The 23,946-nt window shown below is 43.0% G+C and overlaps 1 long non-coding RNA gene across 1 annotated transcript in view; it reads left to right on the forward strand.

Annotated features, from left to right (window-relative positions):
• The window catches only part of LOC138301281 (uncharacterized), a 50,116-nt gene extending 26,497 nt beyond the window's left edge, over positions 1–23,619 (forward strand). Inside the window, exons 2-3 of the long non-coding RNA XR_011205074.1 lie at positions 14,750–15,027; positions 21,081–23,619. This is a non-coding gene — a long non-coding RNA (uncharacterized lncRNA). The remainder of the gene's footprint in view (positions 1–14,749; positions 15,028–21,080) is intronic.
• The last annotated feature ends 327 nt before the right edge of the window (positions 23,620–23,946 follow it).

Raw genomic sequence — 23,946 nt, forward strand, 5'->3', positions numbered from 1 at the left:
ATTTTATAAAATACCCCTAAAGTATAAGCCTTAATACAAAAAACAGTTAAAATTGCTATCTTGCTAGTAGTATCGTTAACTATGGACTAGCTCAAAAAGTAACCATTATGAAAGTAGGATATATGCTTTTGAATGATTATTTGCCTCCAGTAGGTTCAAGTTGCCTCTACAATCTTAGCAATATAGATAGCATCATCACGTGAGGGGTTATTTAACTAATTTTTTTAAAAGTGATTAACAATCCCTAGGGCCCAACAATTCCTTTCTTTCTTACGTGCCTATATTGCTTAGAGGTCATATACGATCGAGTAATGCAAAAAGGCACATTGTTCTAGCAGCAGCAAATATTCACTTATCTACTAGAAACAAGTTATCTGATATTGATCTTAAAAACAGTAGGTAAAAATCGATTACAGTATTTCATTTGTAAAACCCATAAAATTTACCTCCCGTGCCATCAGGCACTTGTTTGCCTAACTAGGAGGAGACCTTTTGGGATAAAAATAAGTAAATATCAAAATCCAGGAACAAGTTTCATAGGTGACAATGACCATTCTAGGTAACTTAATCAACCTCCCAGTAGCTACGGTCCTCCCGGGCATAGACAGTGTCCCCTGAGCTAGATATATCCTTGGCCAATTATAGGTCCCAATGCCATTGAATTGCAGAGGGTGACTCCCAGTTATCGATTTCAGGACCATAGGTTGACTTTGGGAGTTTTGCCTGAATTAGAACGCCTACAACCTCAGGCCCGCCTTGTCTCTGATGAATGAAATTGCTATTAAGAACCGGCTTAGACCAAAAACAACATATGGTATCGAGCTGGATCTCAAAAATCTGGCAGCTTCATTGTAGTTCCTGATTCCAACGTTCCTGCAGATGGGTCGGATCCATTTCTTCCTTAGTTTATTGTAGGCAATGCAATTTAAAAGGACATGATCCGTCGTTTCTGGTGTCTCCATATTACATAGCTCGCAGGTCGCCTCATGATTACTCCCATTCAGGAGACCCCATTTGAAGGTAAAAGCCTTGACCTGGAGAATCCCATATCGATACTTCATAAATAAAGCCTTTGCTCGTCTAGGTTGAATAGTATCAATCCATTCCTCAGCGCTCGGTAGTGGTTTAAAATCCAGAAAACTTAAGGTTAGTCTACCTGAATCCTTGCTATGAGAGGGAGATTCCGACCAGGGAACCACAACTAGACGCTGACTGCCTCGTTGCAGATGCTGAACCAGATCACAGGCCTTTGCTCAGGTATGAGTGTGTCCGTCTCCCTAGTGATACAGAAAGGCAAGCTGAAAGCTTAAGTTGCTGTGCTCCAAATAGAACAAGCAGAGGGAGAGTAGAAACGGTTAGGAATTATGATAGCTTTATTTCTATGTTTTACTCTCCTGGTTACTATATCAATCCTACTATGTTGTATTGTTCTGGTTATTGCGGCTCACGCCCTAATATCTAAAATACAGTTGTTTTATACAACATTATATAAAACTTATACTGTCTTTGTCATTTGTATATGAGACCATATTGTGAATGAGAGAGTTGGTTTGGATCTGAGTGACCACGACTTCCCTGAGAAGTTCCAAAGATGTCATGCGCTCGGCTGCCCAATCATTTCTTCCCCGTGGGAGAAATGAGGCACTGCTAGTTAGCCGGAGCAACAACCGGATTTAGGGTGACAGAGTTCCTTACACGTGGGTCAGACTCAGTCCCCCACACCGTTATCGATCCTGCTGCCTAGAAATCCAGTAGTCTCATTTAGGATAATGAGAGCCCACGCGGCGGGAGCGCGATATGAAATTTAAAGGGCTCCTGCCCTTGCCACGCCTCCCGGGTCCTCCTTGCGCTTCCCGCGACGGCGGGAGCGCGATATGAAATGTAAAGGGCTCCTGCCCTTGGCACGCCTCCCGGGTCCTCCTTGCGCTTCCCGCGACGGCGGGAGCGCGATATGAAATTTAAAGGGCTCCTGCCCTTGCCACGCCTCCCGGGTCCTCCTTGTGCTTGCTTCGGCGGCACATATACTAAATGGCAATATTGCAAAGTTGATGCATAAATATTATGACATGAACGTTTTAAGATGGCCGCCGCTTTCGTGTTAACATTTCCAGGTGATGACAGTTTGTCCGTTTTTTGTTTTATCTACTTTGGCTTTTCAAATATGTATGTTACACTCGTACTCCATCCATGATAAAGGCTACGGCCAAAACGCGATGGAGTTTTCAGATTTCTGAATTAAAATTGTAACTCTACACTTCGGAGGTGTCCTGGTTTTCCTTGGATCGAAGGGAGTGTTGTAAAGAAGATTTTGGGCGTCTCAGAGACCGACCAGGACCGCTGTGCTGATGCGTCCGCATTCCGGGCACTGTTGGTTATTTATATACATACATATATATATATATAACATATACATATATATATATGTATATATATGTGTGTGTTTCACTTACCGTATCATACTGATCATGCTTGATGATATATATATGTATTTAAAACGTAGTGGCAGTCCCCACTAGGTAGTTATAGTTAGGACCATGTTTTCATAGAAAAAGCGTTTTTGACTTGTCTATATCTTTGGCACCGTTTGACGAATCTTCACGAAATTTTCCAAAAAAGTGTTGCGATGATTCTTGTTGCGCTTGAAAAGTTTCTGTCAAGCGGGGGCCGAGAAAAAAGGGTGGTGTGAAAAAAGTTGTGTTTCCCATGTTAATTCCCATGGGACTTTTAGACATGTCTACAGCCCAAACTTCCAGACTGAATTACACTAAACTTGGCAGAAAGCTAGCTTTCGGTATCCAGATCACCAAGTTTTCACTTTTTGGTGTAACAATGTTCAGTTGATTTGCGATATCAAAGGGAAAATACATTTGTATATCTCTGGTCACGATGACTTTGCAAATAAATTGCGAAAAATGTGTGAATTTTCACAACTAAGCATGTGGAAAGAAGTGCTGTTTTTGGCTGAGCCCACCCTGACTAGAAATTTTATTTCACAGGACACGGTCCCCAGGGTGTGAAATTCTGAACTGAAAGTGGCATAAGGGGTCAGGGTGAAGGTACCCTGACCCCAGGGGTGTGATATAGGTCTGTTTTAGGGGCAAACTAAGGTGTAAAATACTTTTTCATCACCATGTGCAGTATTCACAAAAATTCACAAATTTTCACTGATTATTTGTGAATTATTCGCAAACATGAACAAATTTGAAAGAAAACCCACAGACTAATTCATGTACTAATTCATTCGCTCACATGTATTCAGAGACTCAGGTGCCCAACTCACACACCCACTCAGACCCACTCATAGATTCACACACCCACTTTCAGACCCACTCAGACACTCACACACCCACTCACAGATCCACTGACAGAAACAGGCCTTTTGGCCAACCTGCGCTGAATGTGACCAAAGGCCATATGTGTTTGGGTGGGTATAAGTGCTTGGCTGCAAGGAGTGGCTGCAGACCAGCCCTTGCAGCCAACCTCTGCAGCGCCCAAAGGCCGTGCATGGCGGGGATTGGAATATGTATAGTAAATAAAATTACTTTACGTTAAAAAAAACATAGAAAATCACTGTAGAAACCAAAGGTTAAAGGGACATTATAGTTAGGTTCTGAATTTACTCGTACAAAACCATAGAAATTCAGCAGTTATAGTTAGAATTCTTTCAAGTAACTCTAACTCGCACCGTAAGGTAACTCGAACTCACGCCTTCACCTTGCACAGATAATTGCTCCACATATTATATCGCTGATGAGATCTTGTATGGCAAGTTTGATATTATCACTGCAACATTAGCAATAAAATTATTGATAAGAAAATCGTGCATAGTTACCTTAAGCCGCAAGTTTGCAAACACTGTCACTCACCACTGAGCACACTTCCAACCCTAACAAGGCGGTCTCGGCGAGTGGGAAAGGACACCCGCTCTGTATGAGAAACACGCTACTCTCTAACAACACGAAACAAGGGTTAACACCACAGCCCCAATATTGATCTTCAAAAGTGCTTGATTTGGATTGTAAAGGACATCAGAAGCCCAACATGTTCTAGCTCCTATTCTCGAGCTTTGTTCACAGATGGATGTAATCTTTCAACCACGTTATTTAAAACAGAATGTGATCATGTCCTAACATAGACAATATAAAAAACATAATGAACATCCTACTGAGTCTTTCTCATTTTTTACTTGTCCCTCAAAATAAACTGTATTTTGCCATTTTACAATTCAAAAAACAATTCTTCCAATAGAAGAATATTCAGAAAGTTATTTGCCAATTGTAAATTTTAAATCAGACAGCAAACCAATAGCTATGCTCCATCATTTGCGCAGATAATCTTGTGTACAAAATATATGACACCTAGTTGGGACAGTGCATTTGTTCCTTCACTTCATAATATTTGTACATCGATATGATATACATACTCAATAGTGCATGATATGATATTAAACCTCAGTTTCAATATTGTAATAGTAGGCATGCCACATTCCACTGACAATAAAGCCCTTGTGTGCTGGTTTCTGTCTTATACAGTCATTAATGAATATACACATATAAATACATACATCCCTTTCTGCTTCTTTGTCCATTTTATCCATGGTAATCACATGCTGCTGTACTTCATAAAACTTATACATGGATATCTGTTGCATAAAGGAGGAAATGCATCCTATGTCATCATTCCTTATTTTAGATATTATAACAAAAATACATTTTGAGTTTAAATCACATTAAATCCGTAGTGCACAATAACATATAGTAAAATGTACTTCAGGTTGTCCTTTGCTTTGAAGCCCTGGTGGGCAATAATTCATATCCTATGAGTTATTAGTCAAGTTTTCACATCTAATATGTACAACCTTATAAAATGCAGTGTTCATCCCATCAAGGATAACCACAAAGAGAAAAAGTATGAAAAAAGAGGGACAAGAAGGGATAAAAGAAAATATTCAATACTCATTAATGCTTTAAAAAGATGAGTTTTTCTGCTCCTGTTCAATTGTTCACACAAAGCCCTTTACTTATTGGTTAGAGAAGATTGGAAAAGGAAATGCTAAATCTCTGAATCAGTTACATATAAAACGTTATACATTCAAATGCAGAGCTAGATACTCACTCATATTACGGCCTTGTGGTTCAATGGTTTCCAAGTTGATTATGTAGCTTCAAACACTGGTCCCCCTTACTGATGTGTTTTCACTTTATCTAGGCTGAAAAAGGTCATTATAGTCAAGTCACTGCCATGACTAGCTTGAAAATGATGTGCCACTGGGTAGCTCGGATCATTGTTTTAGATGGCTCTCACATGCTCTAGGATCTGTTGTTTTCACTTTAAAGATAGTACTAACAACATATCTATATTGTCAGGGACACTCTATGAAAAATACTACATAATCTGTCTTACATGAGATAAGATGTCAGATTTTATATTGAACATCATGGGTCATTCTGGAAGGGCTATGTTTACACACCTTACAATTTTTATAGGGGTGGAAACCAGCAGGTTCTAAACTGAGCCAGGTGCTTTGAATTCCTGGCTCAAAATGACTATGCTCCAATTTGTCGTTAATGTTTCTTCTATGGTGCGTTAATCTTTGTGCCCCTCCTACATACTCCTTAATGGTCTGTTTTTATCCAAAATCTCCCAATTCTTTGATAAGATGCCAGAGATCTTCTTGGACTCGGTATTATAGATTTTGATCATCCTAACCTTCTTAAAGGTAACCTTTCCAATTTGGGAGACTTTTTCTCCTGCAGCTTCTGTAGCTTACAGTAACTTCTCTCTGTTCTTTGATTTAATCCTTGCCATTACTATATTCAGTACTTGTATGGGGTAACCTCTAATCCTGAACCTTCTTATCATGTCATCTTAGACATTTAGTAATTTTTCTACCATGCTGCAGTTCCTTTTCAGCCTCACCAATTCCCCAAATGGGATACTCCATTTCATATGGTTGGGATAACTGCTGGATGTGTGGAGCACTGTATTTCCTGCTATTCCTTTCCCAACTAGGGAAATTGTTAATCTATCATCTTGCACATTTTAGTGGATAGCCAAGAAAATAATTATTGTTTTGCTTTGGGAAATTGTGAAAAGCAAATTCAAGTTATTATCACTCAGACACTCCAAACAGTCATGCAGCACCTCATTTGACCGCCCCATATCAAAAAGTGGTTATCTATTTATAGGGAAGCCATACAATCACCTGCTTAAAAGCCCTTCCATTTAAGGTCCATGGACACCTACTCCTCCAACCAGCACATTACCAGATTGTCATAGCTGGGGGCAAACCAGGTACCCATGATTGTCCCTTGAATCTGCTTGAACATGTCCCCATTGAACAAAAAAAATACATTTTCTTCTAAAAAACGTAACTATGTCCAGAAGCATCTTATCATATTCGAAGAGTCCCAAAGGTCTTGCTCTCAAATGATGTCCCACTGCCTTCAAACCATCCTTGTGGCTTATACTTGTATACAGGGATTGCACATCCATTGTTACAAGTGTATATGACAGTTCCCAAGGAATATGATTTATATTTTCCAAGAAATCTGTACTGTCCTTCAAGTATGAGGGCAAGGTCTCTACGAAAGGAAATAAGAAATGGTCACAGACTCCCTATGGACAAAACAATGGGTCGTTCGGTAGTATTTCTTTGTTCTTATGTACTTTTGCCAGCAAATAGGAGGTAGGCATAATTTGGTTGTTCTTTTTACGGAATTTATATTCTTCATATTTCAAAATTCTATTCTCTTTCCAAGTCAGCAACATACTGTGATATCTTCCTACACATGCCTTATGATAGTGTCTCTCTGTTAGTTGAAAACTGGTGGTATTCTTTAATTGATGTTGGGCTTCTTCCACATACAGTTGCTTGTTATATATATATTATATACAGGTCCACGGCAGGGAAATCCGTAATCCATCAAACAATCAATGACTCGAAATTTCAGATTAGGAAGGACTGCACTCAAGGCCTACACAGAGCCTGTGATCAAGTTCAGTGTGACCGAATTGTGTTAGGCTTTGTTTTTACAGACTTGTGTGAGAATAAATAATTGAAAGCGTGTATATATATATATATATATATCTTAGACTTTTCATCCTTGGCGTGGTCTCCCTTAACTTTTTGCCTCTGTTTCCCAGGTTGTTGATGTGTGCTGGACTCTGATTTTGCTGTTTTTGTTACTCTGGGCACTTTATCACTGCTAACCGGTGCTAAAGTGCAAGTGATCCTATACAAAATGTGTATGTAATTGGCTTATCCATGATTGGCATATTTGATTTACTAGTAAGTCCCTAGTAAAGTGCACTAGAGGTGCCCAGGGCCTATAAATCAAATGCTACTAGTGGGCCTGCAGCACTGGTTGTGCCACCAACATAAGTAGCCCTGTACTCATGTCTCAGTCATGCCACTGCAGGGTCTGTGTGTGCAGTTTTAAACTGTAAATTCGACTTGGCAAGTGTACCCACAGGCCTAAACATTCCCCTTTCTCACATGTAAGGCACCCCCAAGGTAGGCCCTAGGTAGCCCCAAGGGCAGGGTGCAGTGTATTGTTAAGGTGGGACATATAGTAATGTGTTTTATATGTCCTGACAGTGAAATATTTTTTTTTCACTGTTGCAAGGCTGTCCCAATCATAGATTAACATGGGGGCTACCTTTAAATATGATTAATGTGTAGATTCCCTTTGGGAGCAGATGGACATGTGGAGTTTGCGGTCTCTGAGCTCACAATTTAAAAATTAATCTTTTAGTAAAGTTGATTTTAAGATTGTGTGTTTGAAAATGCCACTTTTAGCATTTTCTTGCTTATACCCTTTTGTGTGACTCTGCCTGTTTGTAGATTCCCTGTCTGGGTCAGTTTGACAGTTGGGCTGGTTGCACCTCACACTAGACAGTGACGCAAAGGGAGCTGGGGTGTAGTCTTTATTTCCTGATGAGCCAGCTGTGCTAGGAGCGAGGGGAGGAGTAGTCACTCACACCTGAAAGGGCTGTGCCTGCCATCACACAATGCAGTCTCTAACCCCCTGGTGAGTGTCTGGGGCCTGACCTGGGCAAGGCAGGATTTCACAACCAATAGAGACCTTGCTTTGAAGTAGGCCTACTTCAAAGGAGAAAATGTGTATAACAGGGGCACCCAAAACCACAGACTTTAGAACACTTCTGGAAACCAAGAGGAACCTCTGCCTGGAGAAGAGCTGAGGAAGAAGAGCTACCCTGCCTGTGACTGTGCTTTGTGGAGCTATCCTGCAGTTGCTGCTTCTGCCAGAGTAAGAGGGCAAAGACTGGACTTTGTGTGCCTTCCATCTTGTGAAGATCTCCAAGGGCTTGATTTAGAGATTGCCTCCTGTTGTTTGAAGTCTCAGGCACAGCAAAGACTTCTCTCTGTCAGCACCTGGAGTCTCTGGAGAGACTCCTACTCTGCTAAGTGGTGCCCATCCAGTTCCTGGGACCCTGCAAGGAGAAGCTGGCAGCCTAAGAGGGAGAAATCCACTCACTGACCGCCGTGCTGGGAAAAGATCAACACAACTCCGATCTGCAGCTGAAAATTCGACGCGCTGCTGGCTTCGCGGCTGAAAATCGCCACTCGCCTGCAATGCGACCCGAACATCGACGCACAGGGCTGGAGAAACAACACACAGCATCGCTGACAGAGGCTGGTGAGATCACAACCCACGCTGCGTGGTTTTTGGATCATCGTGCGGCTGGATTTCCGACACTAGTACCGCTGGGTGTGTAAAAACAACGCAAGGCTTGCCCCAACCCGAGAGTGCTGACCTGATTGACGCATCTCTCTCCTGCGGAGAGAAGAAACAACGCACACCGACCCGACTAAAGGAGAAACAACGCAAGGTCTCACTCGTGAATGATATCGATGCATCGCAAGCCCTTTATGACGCACACAATCACCCGTGCGGGGTTATTTTTGACGCACCCAAAGTAAATTTTCATGCTAACAGTATTAGTGTGTGTTTAAAATTACATTAAGTATCTTTTTGCATTTTTAGTGATAACTTGATTTGCGTATTGTGGATTTTGGTTGTTTTGGTCTTGTTTTGTTTAGACAAATATTCTCTATTCTTCAAAACCTGTGTTGTGTCATTTTGTAGTGTTTTCATTCAGTTACTGTGTGTGTTGGTACAAATACTTTACACCTAGCACTCTGAAGTTAAGCCTACTGCGTGTGCCAAGCTACCCAGGGGTAAGCAGGGGTTAGCTGAAGCTGATTCTCTTTTACCCTGACTAGAGTGGGGGTCCTTGCTTGGACAGGGGGTAACCTGACTGCCAACCAAAGACCCCATTTCTAAGAATATATATATATATATATATATATATATATATATATATATATATATATATATACACACACAAAAAAATGCTCTATCCATGCAATTTAGGTCCTAACTATAACTGCCTACTGGTGATATATTAATTGTCGTGTTTCTTGTAGCCTCCACAAAACACAACTCATTCGCACTCTATGACCTGGTTGTGCAGCATAATGGAGGTTTCCTTATATATATCTATATATATTCACTGAAAAAAACAAAGGTTACATGGATGTGATAGTTAGGCTTCACAGATAACTCATACAAAAGCAGTGAAATTCAGCAGCTATAGTTACTTGAGCTAAGTAAAATTTACGCTGACACAATGCACTGCTTATGACCTCACATATTACATCACTCATGAAATGGTCAGTGACATCACTGACGACATCACTGATTACATCATCCACTGAACCATTCACACACCCGCTCACACAACCCCACAACCACTCACATACCCATTCACAGCCCACACAAGTACTCACACAACCACATACTCATCCACAGAGCCACTCCCCGGACTGTTTTTCAGCCCCGGGGACACCATTCCCTGGGGCCTTGTCTTGTTGCAATGGGACCGCGGGGGGAGCTTCAAGTGCTCTTTCACATGAGAATCTGCTAAACATGCAGCTCCATGAATGCAAGAACAATAGTTTTATCTCCTTCCCTGCCCGCAGCTCAATAGGCAGGGAAGAGATGAAACTTCTGCTTCCAGTGGATGAGAGCACTTTGACAGCTCTCGCCCGCTGGAAGCAGAGTTTTTGCTCTGCCTTGACAGGAGCTGTCAAGGCTCCTGCCAAGTTAGAGCAAATAGCTATGTTTCTGGGGTGCCCACCCCGGGACGTAGCAGGAATGGGCCCTGGAGGAGTGGTGGTCCCCAGAGCCATTATTGGCTCCACATTGGGGGCCATACAGCCCCCATCCAAAGTTTAACTTAGCCTGGGGAGGTGGTGGTCCCTGGGGCTGGGTGTCCACAACTGACCCCCTTCATTATTTAGTTTTCAGCCCTGGGGAGGTGGTGGTCCCTGCGCCTGTGGGGGAATGCAGGCCCCCCCCCAGCACAAATTTCACATTCAGCACAGGGAGGTGGCAGTGCCCAGGGCTGTGGGGGAGGCTGTATGAGCCTTCCCGATCGCAAATACACAGTTTGCTCCAGGGAGATGGTAGTGCCCGGGGCTAATATAAGCCCAAGTCAGGGGCCCTGCTTGACCCCTCCTATTTTAAACACCCAAGACCCCCGGGACCTGGCCCACCCGGGAGCAAAATAAAAATAAAGGGGGTAGACTGCCCTTTTTTTTAAAAGAAAATCTCAGAAAAATCTGTGTATCCAGATCCACAGATTTTTCCAAGATTTAAAAAAATGGTTTTTGGCCCTGGCAGGGTCCAGGAGGGACCCCGAGTCCCAAGCTAGGGGCTCAGGGTGACCCTACCCTGGCCACCTTTCTTTTTTTCACTTTTTTTGTTGGGCTCGGCTGAGGCTGAGTCCCAAGATTGCTGGCAACACTTTTTTGTTGAAGTGTTGGCAGCCAATCAGATAGCACGGGAACAGTCCAATCTGTGGAGGATCCACATCCCTAGATATCTACATTATTTGCCCTTTAATATCTCCAAAACTACTGAATGTATTTACAATGAATGAGAAAAAGCACAATTTATGCAACAAAATTTAGCTTCCTGCCAAATTTGGTGTTATTACAGTCAGCGGTTTGGGCTAAAGGCGTCTCTAAAGAACCTATGAAAAATGAATGGGGAAAATGTGTTTTGAGATCCCCCTTTTTCTCAGCCTCCACTTGATGAATCATCCTGAAACTTTCAAGACAGAAACTGCACCCACTGAAGTGGGAAATGTCCTCAACCATGCGTTGTAAACCACGCAGACATTTCCCACGTAAGCAAAACCACGCTTGCCTAAACAGCACATGTTTCTGTGTCTTAACCATGCATGTGCTGAACTACGCATATGCATGGTTAAGGCACAGAAACAGTCATGCGTTGTTTGGGAGAGGATGTGGAGAGGTTAGTGTGGCTGGGGGGTGGATTAAGGGATTGGGGTGGGTGGGGGGCTTGGGGGACTATTTTTCTTAAGGGGTGTGGCTGGGGGGTTTGGGTATTTTTTAAGGAATTAGGGTGTGGGGTCGGGTAGTTTATTTTTCAGGGGCAGGATTGATGCAGTGAGGTAAGTGGGGCTGGGGCTGGGGTGGGGGTGGGGGTGGATTGAGGGATTTGGGTGGGTGCTGGGGTCTTTCTATTTTTTTGTAAGGTCTGGGGTGGAGAGTTTGGGTATATCTTTAAGGAATTAGGGTGGAGGTTGGGCTATTTTGTTTTTTTTAAGTGCAGGAGTGCCGCAGTGAAGTAAGTGGGGAAGGGGCAAGGGTGGGGGGTGGATTAAAGGATTGGGGTGGGTGGGGGTCTGGGCGGGCAATTCTTTTTTTTTTCAAGGTGCGTTGTGGGGGTTTGGGTATTTGTTTAAGTGCTTAGGGTGGGGAGTTGTTTTATTTTTTTTAAGGACGACAGTGGGGGCGTTTGGGTATATTTTCTATTTAGGGTGGGGTAGTTTATTTTTAATGGGGTGTGGGGAGGTTTAAGGAAGGGAGGGAGGAGGGAAGAGAAAAGAGGAGGCAGGATTGGGAGAGGACGAGGTGAGGTAAGTGGGGTTGGGGCAGGGTTGGTGGGTAGGGCTTAAGGTGGGTTGGGGTGTCGGGGTACTTTCGTTTTTCGGGCGGGGTAAGGTATTTTTTTTTTAAGGCTCATGGTGGGTGGGGTATTCAGGGTAATTTAGTTCTTAGGGCCTGGGGGGTGTTTACTATTTTAGGGTTTATGGTGAGTGGGGGCTCAGGGTAGTTTATCTATCAGGGGAAGGTTCAAGGGCTCAGGGCGGGTGGGGGTTATCATGGTAGTTTAGTTTTTAGGGGTGGGGGTCAGGGTAGATTTTTTATTTTTTTTAGGGCTCAGGGCGGGTGCAGGATCAAGGTAGTTAATTTTTAGGGATAGGGAGTTGGGATTTTTTCTTTTTTTGATAGGGCTCAGGGCGGGTGGAGGGTGTCAGGGTAGTTTACTTTTATGGGGTGGGGCAGGATAGTTTTTTTCTAGGTTTAGGGTAGGTGGCAGGGTCGAGTACTTTATTTTATAGGGGTGAGGGAGGGGGTTTTGGGAGGTTTTTATTTTTTTAGGGTGGATGGGGGGTCGGGGTAGCTTAGGTTTTAGGGGTGGGGTGGAGGTAGTTTTGGGCCTCAGGGCTGGTGGAGAGATGGTATGATAGAACCACACATGCCTTTTTACATGCCGTTTCCACACATGCCTTTGCAAGGCATGCTTTTACAATGAAAATTCATTGTAAAGGCATGTGTGGAAACAACGTGGTCGTTGTTCCGACTGCGTTGTTAAGGCATGCGTGGTTCCATCATACAACCCACTGAAGTATATGTTTTGAAAATTTTGTGAAGATTCGTCAAGCACCGCCAAAGTTATAGGCAAAACAACAAAAAAACTCTTTCTATGGAAATTAGGTCCTAACTATAACAACCTACTGGCATTTGCCAGTAGGTAATAGATAGATAGGTAGCTAGATAGAGTTGTGTTTTGTGGAAGCTTCAAGAAACACAATTGATATGTAGATATATATTTATATATAGATAGATAGATAGATAGATAGATAGATAGATAGATAGATAGATAGATAGATAGATAGAACTATAATTTTCACCTAACTACAGCGACATTTTAACCTTCGTTTTTTTCAGTGAATGTATATATATTTACCCTAACAATACTTACTATTCTTGGTAAAGGCATGTGTGGTAAAGACTGCATGATAAAATGATTATGTGGTAAAGGCAATGTATCGTAAAGACAGCGTTGTAAAAGCTGCTTCCTGTTTCTTAAAGGGAGCTGGTGACAGATTCTAGGCCACACAGAACATTGAAATTATGCACATAGAGCTCATTTACAAGTAGCACCAGAGCATCATTTTCAACTAGCATCATTTTCGGCTTAATGCTGACTTGTAAATATGTGCTACAGCAGAGTGGCGTGCAATGGGTATTCCTGTGGGCGTTTCCAGGCAACACCCATTGTTTTTTACACTGCCCCAGATTTACGAGCAATTGCAAACCTGAGGCAGTGGCAAAAACTAACGCCATTCTGCAGAACACATAGAAATAGCAAAACACCAATAATGAGTGTTTATGTGCATGAAGATGTCCCTTCTTGTACACAGACAATCATTAAATAATTAAAATTTGCTACTTCTACGTGTGCTGCATTCTGGAGCACACACAGAAGTAATAAATCACCATTATTGATTGTTTATGTGCAGAAAGGGACACCTTCCTGCACATAAACAATCATTCCCTGCAACGCAGGCACCCTTACACTATGGTGCAAGACTGCCAGCATTTCCGCTAGGCAGCTAATTTTAGCACCAGCGCTAGGAAACACACAGGGGTGCACTGCATTGTTGTAAATACAGAGCATCCCGGCGTGTTTGAATTGGGAGGTGTGGCACTGCCAAATTTGGTGCAGCTCCGCCCTTTGACATTTCCTTGTAATTGAGGCCCATAGTTCTGTTTGGGTAGCTGGGAAATACATCTGGTAAATACTAACATTTTGACTTTTGTTCAAAGCAAAAACACAGCTGAAAAGACTGTAGGTGTGACCTGTTGATATCGCTGACAAAATACATACTCGTACAATCCAACTGTGGAAAAGTAAAATATCGCACCCTCATGCAATCACTGTACCTTGACATCTAGGCATCCATTTTGAGAGTAAGCACCCATTTTGAAAATGTCTTGACAAACCTTATTGTTAACACTCTGGAGAGTGCAGCTGGAGACAAACTGCCTTGCATGATACGCTTTGGGCAGGATGTGAGCCGCCCACGTAGCTGTGGTTAAGCCGATTCTGCCGTTGCTGAGAGAAAAAGGTCACACCTGAGAGCCGCCCACGTAGCTGTGGTTAAGCCGATTCTGCCGTTGCTGAGAGAAAAAGGTCGCTTCGACGGAACAACCTGTGGTTGGAACACAGTTACACCTGTTATTTTTTCTTTTTCCCCTCGCACTCTATTCTACACCCCAGCTTTGACATTTCTCTGTCTGCATGCTATTTTTACGTATTTCCACTGACGCACATAGAAGTGTTTTTCTAAAGTTTGCTTGATGGAAAATTACAGAATTATTGCTATTCGCTTGTGTTGTGCAAGAAATGTATAAAAGCTGCAAGCTGCGCAATGTTGAGCAGACCACTCCCTAACCCGCTTGGTGAAGGAGCTCTCCCTTAACTCGAGTTATTGAAATAAACCTTGATTATACTCAACGTCCCGGACTCTGTCTCCTTCCTCATTTAACTATTACTAGAAAAAATTATGAAAGAAGATAAGGTAATATAAATTATTTACCACATTTCTGGCGCCCGAACAGGGACCTTCCCTTCTCTACACGCGCCGGTTTTTGCCGGCCGCGGTGTTTTCCCCTGTTTCCTCTCTTGACGGACTTCAGGTGCACCCGGTGGGGATTTCCCACCGAATTCCTTCGGAGATGCGGGGGATTGACTGAGACCGGCATACATATGAGGCGGTGAGAGACGCGGGAGGTCCATACCCGAGCCCGACATCGAGGAACTGAGGAGTCCGAGACGTCTGAGACCCCTGACACGCGCAGCGTCTGGATTCGATCGAAAATTCTGGATTTGCTGTTCGGTGAGTATTACTGAATAGTATCAAGACGTTTTCCGATTAAGGAAACGGTAAAGGTATAGATTTAGTAACAAAATGTCGTTGTTTGCCAAATTTAAGACTAAATCTAAGGATAAAAAGTTTTTAGAAAAAGAGGTGGTTCTTCCACCTAAGGACACGCCAGCTAGATTTATGTATAATAAACATGGCATGTCGGCAATAGTCTTTTTGGACTTATGGGTGGAATATACTGAGAAGTTGGAAGAAAGATATCGGTGGCCCATCAACGGGACTTTCGATATAGAAAGTGTCCTTAAGGTAGAGGAACAGTTGTTCAAAAGGAAAGCGAGACAGGCTCAATTAGATTCTGTGGAATGGTGGAGGAAAGAAGCCCATAGGAGACAGGAGAAAGCTCAGAATAAAGTCGAAAAAGCGCAGAAAATGTCAGAAAAAGCAAAGTCAGACGAATTATTACAGACAGGAAAGGAAACAGTTCTTGACCAAACAATTTGAGAAAAACAAGGAAATATGACCGGTCTGTATCCGGTGTTACCTAAATGTGAGGTTGCTGGTCAGGTTAAATCGAAACATGGTCTCCTTCCCAGCGCTCCTATAGATTTTGAAGAAGCACCCCTCATAGACTTATTGGACGTACCACCCCCGTATTCTACTGATATGCGGCCCGTCCATCCTGGACCTGGTCAAGCGGTAACACTTCCCCCAGCTATAATTGACAACCTTTCAGAACACACCCGACGTCTTTCTCTGGTAGAGACAGCGGGAGGGGACGAAGCAGCGGGCGGGGAGGATAAAGTGCAGTGTCCCCATGATCCATTATATAAAAGATATCCCGCTTTGGATGAACAAGGAAAACAGTTAGTTGATAGTTGGACTAAAATAGAAAAAATGCCTGCAGTACACAGTACCATTGACAGTATGATTGAATATATGTTACGAGGTGGAGATTCCACCGCATATACAGATGTTATGAAGGGGAAAAATAAGAGAAAAAAAATGCACATATATGCTTTCATGACACTTCTCTTTGCACGATACTTCCAGGCAAATGGTTTGAAAACTCCTACAAAATTAGCAGACATTATTAATGAACTTAATGAAAATACCGAAGAGGTAGAGGATGAGATAGATAGAGCAATAGGTACCTTATTGGGCCTTATGATACAACAACAACATAAATTCAAAGAGGGTCCCTCACGACCTACTAAGCAATGTCCACTTCGTGGGGACCTCGGAAAAGGAGAAAAATTTACCCCCACAACTGTTTCCTTTTTTCCCGAGGCCCCAACGAGTGAAGAGTTATATGAGGAAACAGAGGAAGCCTTAGAATGGTTCCTTGATCAGGAACCTCCCTTAACAGTTGAGGAGCAGGAATGAGCTCGTACCGCCATCCTGTGGACCACACAACCAAAAATATACAATCCAGATGTCATTGCCCAGTTATTTTCTAATCTCCCACTTACGCAACGTAGATTGGCCAGTATATATATGACCCAACACTTGATGACGCTAAATAAAATAATTAGACCCCATCAAAAGGCCCTCGAAGATTTATTGTCTAAGTGCACGTCCTTAACATTCGTACAAGACCCAAGTCTGTTTTTGAACATATTCCTTGAGGCTAGACAGGAGTATCATGACGAAGTAACACGAACACTTCTTCGGTCACGACACCATGATTTACAACAGAAAGACACACTTCGTCATTTTCCTCTCAGAGAGGTACACCCACGAACAGATGTTGGAAATAACTTGCACAGAGTTTTTGTGTATACCCCCCTTACTAAAATGGAAATTATGAAAATGAAAGAAATGGTTCCATCCCATTCTAAGGATCCTGCGGGATTCTTTAAAGAACTTGCGGATGTCCTCACGATGGGAACTTACACATTAACTGATATGACTATCATGTTGAAAAATTTGTTGCCTTCGGGAATTTATGAAAAATTGAGGGAGAAAAATTGGGTAGTTGATGCTGTTGAATTAAACTGGGCGACCCTTGAAACACAAGAACGTGATCGCATACCGGGGGGAGATATACACGAAAATATAAAGGCTTTGCCAGGTCTTGTTCTCAAAGTATTACCCCAACTCCTCACTACTAAAAAAGAGGATTGGGACGCCATTTCGGCTTGTAAGCAAAAACCTGGTGAGGATACTGGGGATTATTATTCCCGATTAGAGGAATGTTTCGCTATCAATAGCGGTCTTAAACCAAATAGTGACTCCTACCCCCACCTGTTTGTGTCCAAATTGGTAGAAAATAGCTTGCCTAAATTAAAGGAAAGGGTTCAAAGAGTTGAAAGTTCCTGGCAGGCTCAGACTCCTTCCCAAGTTTTACGAATATTACAATATCATCAAAATAGACTGAGGGAGGAAGAAGAGCGTGAAAAGACGAGACTGAAAGAAACTAAGATAAGAGCTTTAGTCGCACAGACTGTAATGCCCAGAACAGGCCCGCCGCCACAACAACAAAAGACAACAACTACCTCCAAGGGTGTTTGTAATTACTGTAAGAAACAAGGACATTATGTCAAAGACTTGCAAGGGAATGTAACATGCCCCGTTCTGAAACACAATTTGGCCACAGGTAAAACGTTATCTAGACCCCATGTTCCTCGGGAACAATACAAAACAGAGGGAAGAGTTCCCAAGAGCCAGGATAAAGAAATAAAACAGAGCGCACAGATGTACATGAATGGAGAGAATAATGGGTATGCCGATTTTCCCAGTTTCTTCTGAAGTTGCCCAGGGAGGGAAGAGGATAAATTGCCCCTTATCCCTATACCTGTGGACCAGACTGGTCCATATGTGGACGTTCACCTCCTGGGACAAGAAAATAAGTTTTTATTGGATACCGGGGCAAGCAAAACAACAATTGATCACAATGAACTGCCTCAAGCATCACTGTCAGGAAACAAAAATGTTTCCCTAGGTTTTTCAGGTCAGCCCATTACTAGTAATACTTCAGAGCCCTTACCTTTACAAGTCGGCCCCCTCACCACGACCACTGATCTTCTTTTAACAGATGCTTGCCCCGAAAATTTGCTAGGCATTAAACAACTGAAAGAATTGGGAGCTATTATAGTATGCTCCCCCCAGGACGTACACCTTTTCTTACGAGATTTTAAAGGCCACTATACCGTTAGAGAGTTGGATCCTCGGCTTGCACAGCTTCCCCCCGAATTGTGGGCCACCAGCTCCACCTCGGTTGGGCGAATGACTATTGCGCCTCACAAAATTATATTGAAAGATGGAGCCATATTACCACGATTACGCCAGTATAAAATACCTCCGCAAGCTGAGAGGGATCTCATTTCCATCATAGAAGATCTCATCAAAGCAGGGGTAGTGATAGAAGTACCTTCAAACACAGTTAATTCCCCTGTATTACCAGTAGCAAAGAAAGTCCAACAGGGTGAAAATCCCAGTTATAGACTGGTAGTTGATCTACGAGAACTCAATAAGTGTGTGGTGTCCCAACATCCTGTTGTACCAGATATCTCCACACTTTTAACTACTATTGATTGCGAGGCATCTTATTTCACCGTCATCGACCTCAGGAATGCGTTCTTCAGCGTACCCATACATGAAGATAGCCAGTATTTGTTCGGGTTCTCACTGTCCGGAAGGAGCTTCCGGTTTACGCGAGCTCCTCAAGGCTTCACTGACAGCCCGAGCATCTACAGTCAGGCATTAAAAAGACAATTAGACACTATACAAATGCCTCAAAATACTGCACTCCTGCAATACGTTGATGATCTACTCATCACGGCTCGCTCTGAACAGTCATGTGTACAAGCCTCGTTAATTGTATTAACGTTTCTTGCTGAAAATGGTCATAAGGTGTCACCAAACAAGTTACAGTTTTGTCAACAGCAAGTGGCCTACTTAGGGCACTTGCTGTCGAAGGAGGGTAGACAACTAACACAAGAAAGAATACAGTTGGTACTAAATATACCCCAACCAAAAACACAGAAACAAGTACGTGAATTCATAGGATTAACATCCTACTGCAGACAATGGATCCCTCAGTTTGCTTTAATATCCAAACCACTTGTACACCTCACAACATTGGAAGCAAGTGCAACACCCCAACTTCCCTGGACAGAGGAACATACACACGCATTCCAAACGTTGAAACAAGCAATGTGTCAGGCTCCTGTATTAGCTACCCCCGATTACCACAAAGATTTTACATTATTTGTTACTGAGAAAAATGGGACTGCTTTGTCAGTTCTTACACAGGAACAAGCAGGCAAACAAAGGCCGTGCGGATATTTTTCATCCACTCTGGATCCAGTAGCGCAAGCCCTTCCTGCATGCCTGAAAGCTGTAGCAGCGACAGCCCAAGCTATCAGACAAAGTGACACCATAGTATTAGGACACCCACTAGTAGTAAGGGTTCCTCATGCAGTGGAACTACTACTCAATAGAACACAGACTCAACATTTGACCATAGCCAGATTGACAGGGTATGAACTGACACTGTTCCAACCCCACATTCAAATACTTAGATGTAACACCCTGAATCCAGCGACACTCTTACCTCTCCCTGAAGAGATAGACGGAGTACATGATTGTATAGAAGTGATTGAACAAGTGACAAAACCAAGATCAGACCTAAGAGATATTCCTTTAAAAGAGGCGGAACAAAATATATATGTGGATGGCTCATGTAAAAGAAATGAAAAAGGGGAACTGAAAGCAGCCTATGCAGTCACCACAAAAACACAGGTACTAGAATGTCGACAAATACCAATTCTCTCGGCGCAGGCTGCAGAATTAATAGCCTTGAGTAGAGCTTGTCACATAGGGAAGAGAAAAAAGATAAACATTTACACCGACTCACAGTATGCCTTTGGGGTAGTACACAATTTCGGAACGCTATGGAGAGAAAGAGGCTTCATGACATCCCATGGATCAAAAATACAACATGCAGACCTCATAACACAGTTATTGGACGACATACACTTGCCCGAACAAATAGCTGTAATTAAATGCAAAGCACATTCAAAGGGAACAGACGATGTCGCTATAGGAAATGCCTTAGCAGACCAAACAGCTCAGGAAATGACACAGAAAGACGTAGAAAAAGGGTCACCCCATGACCTTGCATTTATAGGACATACACAAACTACCAGAGATACCGCTATTGATATACTAGACATACAGAGTCATGCTACAAAAGAAGAAAAAGAAAAATGGAAAAAGGAGGGAGGGATCTTGACAGACCAGGGATGGATGGTGCCACACAAAGCAGTCTGGTATCTACCGGATGCCATGGTACAGATCATTATAGAAACAATACATGGGCCAGCCCATTTAGGAGAAAAGGCTATGCTAGATGCAACAAGATCTATATGGGACAATAAGCACCTTAGAGCCGCAGCCAAAAACAAGGTCCAAACATGCATGATATGTTGCCAGTACAACATCGGGAAGGGTGTGACAGTAGGCTCAGGAGGATTTCATCCTCCAGAACATCCTTTTGAGGTCATACAAATGGACTATATACAAATGGAAAGATGCAGAGGATACAAGTATGTCCTTGTAGTAGTATGTACATTAACAAGGTGGACAGAAGCCTACCCGTACCTGATTATACTGCCAACACCACTGCCAAACAATTGATTAAGGAATACTTTCCTAGGTTTGGTCTACCTCGAGTCATATACTCTGACAATGGCCAACCATTCTCATCTGAATTAATGAAGAAAATTTCGCTCTTGCTGGGATACCAGTGGAAATTCCACTGCGTACGCCACCCACAAGCAGCTGGTTTAGTCGAGCGACACAACCAAATGCTAAAAAACAAATTGGCAAAAATTTGTGCCGATAAGAAAGTTGATTGGATAACAGCTTTACCTGTAGCATTGTTCTACATGAGAATGGTTCCCCATTCCAGGACTGGACTAGCTCCCTATGAGATAGTTTTTGGTAGACCACCTAACATATGGGGGACACCGCGAGCTAAGGCTATAACAGACATTGAACTACCTGTGTTGACAGATTATCTGGCTTCTTTGATGTCTGCACTTCAATCTTGTCGTTCACAGGTTGCAGCTGCATTTCCTGATAATACCGAACCCAAAGAACACCAGATCAGACCGGGAGACTGGGTCCTCATCCGGAATTTTGATCGCGCGACGCCTCTTGAGCCCAGGTGGAAGGAACCCAAGCTTGTTCTACTGGTTACCCGAACGGCCGTGAAAGTCGAAGGACGGAAGGGCTGGTTACACGCCAGCCACTGTAAGAAATACTTTTCTAAAGAAGGGGCAGAGGACACCTTGCCTCACCTGATTCCAAAACATTCCGAACAATTGACATTACCCACAGAAGAAAGTCCCCAACAGTTATACAAGTCGAAACTTAGGTCTTCTTCCCGAGCCCAGGTCACTTAAGTCCAAACAAGCTCCTCTTGTTGGTGAAACGGCAGGGGCTCAAGGGAGATACGCCTAATGGCAAGGCTTGTGACAGAAACAAGGATGGAACAAAAGAGATTAAGGGACAAATATAAGAGAAGAATATGTACTGGAAAAAATATTTTTGTATTGATATTAATGTTTTTGTTGGCAGCAATAGCATGTGTGAGTTGGATACTGTATGTGGTTTTTCCTCCAAGCAAACGAGTTCAGACACCCCTTAATGACACTCAAGAACACACACATCACGATCTTCCACCTCATGAGTTGGCACATAGAGTAGCTATGCAGAACAACACCTTTGTGAAGCTATTACACTACTCACATCAAGTGGTTAATACCACTAATTGCTGGATATGTGGACGGATTCCCCCTCACCAAGATGAAGGGGGAATGCCATTAACACCATTTCCATTCTCATATAACGGCTCATGCGAGGCCTGGTTTGCCCTGATCACAGCTTACAACAGGTCTGAGATGCCAACAGATCAAAAGGACTGGCCCTGGGGTAATCTAAACGCTGTCCTTCAAACGGTCTGTTATCCTGATGAGGAAGGGTTACCACAGGCTAATGGAACGGTATTCGAAAGAGAAGAATACCGACAGGATGACTTGACTTTTAAGCTGAAAAAGTCCAGGTCTCAAGGAGAGGGAGGGCCAATAACCATATCCGTTTTCAAAGTAAAAGGACACCTGTGCATCCAGAAGACTGGCACTATCTCTGTAGGATACAGTGAATGCAATTCTACTGTGAAATTTACGGATCATGGTCGGTCCTCATTTCAGACCACCAGACATACCTATTTAATTTGCGGCCAGTCTGCCTATGTCCGTCTTCCCTACAACTGGGGGGGGAGATGTTATATATCCTTCTTATTGCCACCTGTTTTCCTTGCCTCTTCAACGTACCACAAGGATCATCGAATTAGTGCAGGGAGGTACAAGAGGTATATAGATACATCCGGAATAGATCAAACTGAAACTGCTGCGGAACAATATACTGATTTTAATAGAGGTTTTTTCTTCTTCATCGGACCAGTGCAGAACAGTAAGCTTATACGTAGACTTACTCGAACAGTAGAGGCAGTTGTGAATCAGACTATAGCCGCTTTGGGGAACTTGACTCAGGAACAATCCGCTATTAGAATGGTAGCGCTCCAGAATCGTCTTGTTCTCGACGTCATACTAGCGGAGAAGGGTGGGGCCTGTAAAATTATCGGGTCGAGCTGTTGCATTTTCATTCCCGATAACGCCCCCTCAGTCTATAAAGCTATTTCTAAATTACACAAAATAGCATCAGGATTACACCAGGAACCAGGCACCTGGACCTGGTCAGGATGGTTTTGGGGGTTGGTATCCTCCTGGGGCTGGAAGTTACTGTCCATAGTCGGGATAATATTCGCAGTACTTATGGGGTGTTGTCTTTGCATACAATGTGGTCCACCGCTCTGTGGATTGTGTATTACCCTGTGCACTCCTAGAAGACATACTCAGGAGGAGGAAAGTGCCAGGATCTACTTCAATTGCCGGTAGAAGACCGTGATTGCACTCTGGTGCAAGGAGGGAATGTGGAAAAGTAAAATATTGCACCCTCATGCAATCACTGTACCTTGACATCTAGGCATCCATTTTGAGAGTAAGCACCCATTTTGAGAATGTCTTGACAAACCTTATTGTTAACACTCTGGAGAGTGCAGCTGGAGACAAACTGCCTTGCATGATACGCTTTGGGCAGGATGTGAGCCGCCCACGTAGCTGTGGTTAAGCCGATTCTGCCGTTGCTGAGAGAAAAAGGTCACACCTGAGAGCCGCCCATGTAGCTGTGGTTAAGCCGATTCTGCCGTTGCTGAGAGAAAAAGGTCGCTTCGACGGAACAACCTGTGGTTGGAACACAGTTACACCTGTTATTTTTTCTTTTTCCCCTCGCACTCTATTCTACACCCCAGCTTTGACATTTCTCTGTCTGCATGCTATTTTTACGTATTTCCACTGACGCACATAGAAGTGTTTTTCTAAAGTTTGCTTGATGGAAAATTACAGAATTATTGCTATTCGCTTGTGTTGTGCAAGAAATGTATAAAAGCTGCAAGCTGCGCAATGTTGAGCAGACCACTCCCTAACCCGCTTGGTGAAGGAGCTCTCCCTTAACTCGAGTTATTGAAATAAACCTTGATTATACTCCACGTCCCGGACTCTGTCTCCTTCCTCATTTAACTATTACTAGAAAAAATTATGAAAGAAGATAAGGTAATATAAATTATTTACCACACAACGTCTGGCCCTTTTGTACAATTGAGCAAACACAATTTATAACAGATAAAGATTGGCAAGAAATAAATTTGAAAGAAATGTTGTGTCTCATTTCGTGGCCGTTATGCAGAAGGCAAGCCCTCACAAAGACATATACTAGTGTGCATACTGTATATGAAACATTAATTTTGATTGAGCTATGGCATCCAATTCTTAAGAGAAGCAAGGAAAGAATGACTTTTTTTTTAGA

The sequence above is a fragment of the Pleurodeles waltl genome, chromosome 6 (assembly GCF_031143425.1).
Source record: "Pleurodeles waltl isolate 20211129_DDA chromosome 6, aPleWal1.hap1.20221129, whole genome shotgun sequence".
NCBI lineage: Eukaryota > Metazoa > Chordata > Amphibia > Caudata > Salamandridae > Pleurodeles > Pleurodeles waltl.